The 6,118-nt window shown below is 32.4% G+C and overlaps 1 pseudogene; it reads left to right on the top strand.

Moving 5' to 3' along the window:
* Positions 1-4,642: 4,642 nt before the first annotated feature.
* LOC149060756 (uncharacterized) lies at positions 4,643-5,791 on the top strand (annotated as a pseudogene).
* The last annotated feature ends 327 nt before the right edge of the window (positions 5,792-6,118 follow it).

Genomic DNA, 6,118 nt, shown 5'->3' with positions numbered 1-6,118 from the left:
TTAATTTTCTACTTAGACTCTCCAATTTCAAAATATGAATCGCCATATTGTCATCTGGGTCTTTAACATAGCTGTAGAATTTTTGTTGAATCAACGTTACACTCGAGTTCTACTCTTGTTCATATACACTAAGCAACTTGTCACACATTTCCTTAGCCGTGTCACAATTCATTATGTACTGCAGTGTTTATTAATCCACTGACGTGACTATATACTTTTGAGCCTCGTTGTCCGCTTTTTTATATATTGAATAATCTACACTGTTGGATCGTTGCATTAATATAAATGCAGCAATTAAACGTTAATCAGTATAACTACAGTTTATAGGTATGAATGATTATAACGTGTTTATTTTAGAAACAACATACGTAAACTAAATGTCGTGTGAGACACATACGTCGCGTTTCGGTAGGACAACCCCCCGGCCCCCACCATATATTTACAATATATTATATATGTAGCGTCCCAGCATACAGGAGGACAAACGACTGGTGTTGAGGTAGATGGATTGGGTGTAATAAGTATAACAACTTAATTTGTGATTAATTTATTAGATATTTATTTGATTACTATGTAAATAGAACACTTTTACTGCACAAAATGATTTGGTTGCAAAATATTCTAAGTCCGAATAATTAAATTGGACTGGTGTCTGGCGCGAAGGTGCTTGTTCTGACTCTGGTGGCTCACGTCTGCATTGGGTCTAATCGGGGCTCTCCTACGAGTATATAGTCCAGATAGTCCTACTCTCTGCGTTTCCTCTCCTATCGATAAGATACGTACGTGACCATGGCCGAGTCGTGCAAAAGCGTACGCGTGTATTATTTTAATATCGCAGCTTCCCACGCCCATGCGACCGGTCGGCCACATCCTGGTTATTCGCGATACGTAATCTCCATAACCCGACGACATTAATCATATCTCTAGATACGCCTGCCAAGACTACGATTTCATATTTAATATTTCGTATATTTAATTCCAATTATGGTAATATTTTGGAAAGGCTAGAAGTTTGGCCTTCGATATAACTATTGAGATCCTACACAATAGAATTGGTTGGCGAAATCATACGCCCCAGGGTCACTTATACATATCTACGTGTATATGCGTGTTTAGATGTCTCAGCGGGACGTCAGTACATAGCATATATATGTATATATAAATATTATTTAATACGTAACACCTCTTTCCTTATAAGTGAAATTTGATTTGTTATAAAAATATTTTAATAGTATGCAATTCTAAATTCTTTTTTATTTATGATTTAAATTTACAAAATTTACAATGTATTCTAATAATTATGTATCTCATACTAATCTATAACATTGAATAATAATTATTATTATTTTTATCTGCAAATGCATTATTCATTATTTATAATTAGAAGGAGAATAACGTTGAGGGGTCTTTCTTATCCTGGAGGGTCTAGGAGTTTGTGTATCAATCGATGCGATATTATGTGTTGGTTCAGATTTAGTAGAATCATTATTGGGTAAATCTATCATGCTGGTTACAGGGGACAGTGGGTTGTTTATTTGATTGTGGGGCCATATCTGATCAGTGTGTCTTATCCATTCTGAACCCTCATCTAGTATGATTTTATGAGTGTTTTGACTAATATTTTTTGTTATTTTTCCTTTTTTTTCCAATTTTCATTTTTATTTCGATAATCCTTAACTAATACCAAATCACCCTCTTTTACATTATATCTCTTTTTCCAGAATTTTTTGTTTGTGTAATTTGGTTATTAATAACTACTTCATTCGTATTTGGGATTAATAAATCAAAAATAGTACGTGTTGAGCGACCAAACATAATTTTTCTGGCGTTTCATTTGTAGTTGAGTGTACAGTATTTCTATACATCAATAAAAATTTATTCAAATGGTGTAATTATGTTGAACATTTATTAAAAAATTGCTTAACTATTTTTACTCCAGATTCGGCTAATCCATTTGAGGCTGGGTGGAAAGGTGCCCCTGTCAAATGCCTGATACCTAGTGTTTTGTAATATGACTGGAATTCATCGCCATTAAAAAACTTTGCATTGTCAGTTGTTATTGTTCTGGGAATGCCAAAACGTGCAATTAACTCAGACAGTTTTGTTATGACCGTTTGTGCTGTCGTCGAATTTACTTGAAAAACTTCTAACCATTTTGTGGTTACATTTATAATAATTAGGAATGTTTTGTTTTTGTACGGACCTAAGAAATCGCAATGCACTCTCGTCCTTTGTCTTTGTGGCCATTTCCACGGAGTTAGTACTGACTTAGGAGGATTAGGTCTTGCATTTATGCATTCATTGCAGTTTTGGGCCATATCCTCAATTTCTTTATCTATACCAGACCACCAGAAATACGAATGTGCAATGCTTTTCATACTCGACATGCCAATATGACAAGAATGCAGTTCAGTTAGAATTGACTTACGAAATTTGGTTAGTATGATTATTCTATAGTCCCAAAATAAACAATCTTGTTCAGCTGTAATTTCGATTTTGCGTGTATTATATGAGTTTAATTCGGATTTTATTGAAAAGTAATTACTCCATGAACCTGTTTTTGTAGCGTGTAATACTCTAGAGGTAATTGGATCTCTTTTCGTTTCAATTTTAATTTTAAGCCAATCTAACGTAAATGGTGACTGTTCGTGAATAAAATTAATGTGGGCGTCATCATATTCATTAATATTATTGCTACATTGGTTTGTTTTAATGTGTGATAAAAAATCAGCAGTATTTCCTTCTGATTTAATATACTTAATTTCAAAATCATATGAAGAAAGAACGTATGCCCAACGTTGTAAGCGATTTGCCGCATAAATTGGTATTCCTTTTTTTTCTCCAAATATGTGGACTAACGGTTTGTGATCAGTAACTAATGTAAATTTTCTACCGTATAAATAATCATAAAATTTTTTAATGCCAAAAATTATGGCTAGGCATTCACTGTCTGATAATACTCGTGATGCATATACAATTGGTCTTTCTGAGTGGTCAGGATAAGAGTGCGATATGATTGCACCTAGTGTATATGACGAAGAATCGACCGTGAGTTTTATGGGAAGTTTTTGGTCATAATGTGCTAACACGGGACTTAAGATAAGAATTGTTTTATGTTATTATATGCTTGATCACATTCTGGTGACTATAGCCATTTTTTTTCAAATGATTTTAACATAGTTTAATTTTCTGGAACCAGGGCAGATTGTATTACATTTATGTGCTTAGTTAAAGTGTGCAAATCATGCTCATCAATTTTATGGCCTAAATATTCAATTGAATTTTTGAGAAAACTACATTTGTTTTGTTTAACCCTTAAACTAACTTCGGATAAAACGTTAAGTAATTTTTTTAATCTATTATTGTGTTCTTCTACCGTTTTCCCCGCAACTATTATGTCATCTTGAAATATACCAATTCCTTCTAAGCCTGTGGTTGATATTTCCATAGCTTTTTGGAATTCCCCAGCTGAGCTTTTTATTCCGAACGGATTTCGAGTATAACTAGATAGGCCTTTGTGAGTATTTAATATTTATTGTAGTGTATTTGCGATCACTCTTTTTAATTACCATTTGTTGATATGCATCTTTGAGATCTACGTATTTTAGAAAAATATTTTGAGCCACTTATATTCGCATAAAGATGTTCTATTTTTGGTAAAGGACACTCAGTTCCTTCCAATACGGGGTTGATTGTAATTTTAAAATCTCCACAAATTCTAATTGTACCGTCGAGCTTAAGAATTGGAACAATTGGAGTGGTCCATTCGCTGTAGTTCACGGGAGTTAAAATATTATTATCTATTAAACGATCAATTTCCGACTCTACCCTAGATTTTAGTGCTAAAGGAATTGACCTTGGCTTGAAAAACTTGGGTATTGCCCCCTTTTTAATGTTTAGTGATATTTGGTATTTATTAAAGGTGCCAATTTCATTTTTGAACAAATTCTCGAAATTTTTTAATATGTTCTCTATATTTTTGTCTACATTTAGTGTTATAAATGGAAGAATACTTTATTATTTTTAAATCATTTCTACCAATTAATGGCGGTCCTCCGTTTTTTATTACGTAAATACACATTTTAAAAGACTTTTTCAAATATTTAACATTTACTATTATTTTTCCTATTGGGCTTATGTCATTTCCGACGTAATCGCGTAGTGAAATATCGTTTGGTAATAAAGTTAAATTATTAAAACTTGTATCATATAATTGTTTTGACATTACTCTATGTACAGCCCCCGAATCTATATCAAATTTTATATCTTTGTTTTCAATTAATAAATTGATAATGTACGGTTTTACTTTATTTTGAAAGTTATTTTCAATCATATTGAAAAAAGTGTCAGATAAATTGTACGCGATTGCGTCATCATGAATATTTTCATTCGAGCTGATAACAAATCGTTATCAGACGCAGACACGCACACATTCTCATTTCCCAGAAACGACTTGTGTTGGTAGCCCGCTCAAATGCACAATTATTATATAATTATATTATTGTTATTGCAACAACCAGCGAGCAGTGATCTAGAGGCTAGAACCTATTATTATTCATTTTTAAATTGTAATTGATATTTATTTACGTTTAAAGTTGTCAGTTTGTCATTAGTTGTCGACAATATTTAAATTTTTAAAATTAATTCTCAGTGTCCCAATTGTGATAGAACACGTGATTCTCTGAACAGCACTAACTGGACTCGCCATAAAGAATCTTGTAAAAAAAAGAAAATGCCTGTGAAAAGAAAAATTATTGCTTCTAGTTCTATTTCGGGCTATTTTAAATGTAACGAACGTTTTTTTTTCAATTATTTAAGTTAATTAATCCTTATTATTCATATTTTAAAGAAAATGTGATTTATGAAAATAAAGTAATTGATGATTTGGAAATACCTGGTACGTCAGATGAGGCAGATGAGCAATGTCCTCTACCAGCTGGTGAGTAATCATGTTTCTTTAAGTTTTAGTTAGCATTTTGCCTAATACATTTTTTGTAATATTAACATACCTACTACTAAAGTTAAATTCTTCATCAGACTTCATTTATTATTATAAAATATTCATGTATTCATTTTTTTTTTAATGTTTTAGTTAACGATTTGATGAATAACATTGACTTTAACAATGATCTGCTATGATGAACTCCAACGTATCAATAATGAACTTTTTGTTCATTTTGCATCTCTGGAACCTTGCCAACCGTCCAAATCACAATTAAGTGGTTGTACATTTCCTACAAGACAGCAAGGTGATCGTTTAAGATCATTTCATGAAAAATATTATTTTAAAGAAATTTTACCTGGACATTTTGTGAAACGTAGCTGGTTCTCATATTCACCTTCTACTGACCGCATATTTTGTATAGTTTGTAAATTATTTGGACTACCAAAGGGAAAATATGATCAATTTTCAAAACTTGGAACAAATGACTGGAGGCATATTTAATTTAAAATCAAAGCACATGAAGCTGCACCTGAGCACTTACAGTCTGAAATACGCTGAGTTATGTTTAAAAGTCAATTAAGAGTTGATGTGCAGCTATTATCCGCATCAAATACGCAGGTGGCAGAAAATAGAGAAATTGTTAAAATCATTTGTGAAGCTTTATTGTACCTAGCTCGCCAAACTAATGCATTCCGAGGTCATGATGAACACTGGAGTTCATCTAATCCAGGTAACTTTCTAGAACTTGTCGAACTTTTAGCTAAATATAATCCTTTGCTGTCTGCTCATTTATCCAAGATTCAGAGTGCAAAAAAAAAACCAATTAACTTTTTTGTCAAATGTTAGTCAAAATAATATGTTAAGTGTCATGGGTGAAATGGTACGAGAAGAGATTTTGAAGAGGGTGAGGCAAGCTGGTGTATTTTCAATAATTATAGACACAACTACAGATGTCTCTAACTTAGAGCAATTTTCACTAGTCCTGCGTTTTATTAATGAAGAAGGTCAAACTGAAGAGAGGCTTACTGCTATGAAAGTAGCTCATGATTCCACAGGATTAGGAATGTTCAATGTTTTTTGTGATATTTGCATTAAATATAATATAGATTGGGAAACAAAACGATGTGCTCAATCTTATGATGGAGCTGCATCAATGCAGGGACAATATTCTGG

The sequence above is a fragment of the Diuraphis noxia genome, unplaced genomic scaffold (assembly GCF_037042655.1).
Source record: "Diuraphis noxia isolate RWA-SAM2 unplaced genomic scaffold, SU_Dnox_SAM2 contig0001, whole genome shotgun sequence".
In the NCBI taxonomy this organism is placed as follows: domain Eukaryota; kingdom Metazoa; phylum Arthropoda; class Insecta; order Hemiptera; family Aphididae; genus Diuraphis; species Diuraphis noxia.
This window is presented reverse-complemented; position numbering and strand designations above follow the sequence as displayed.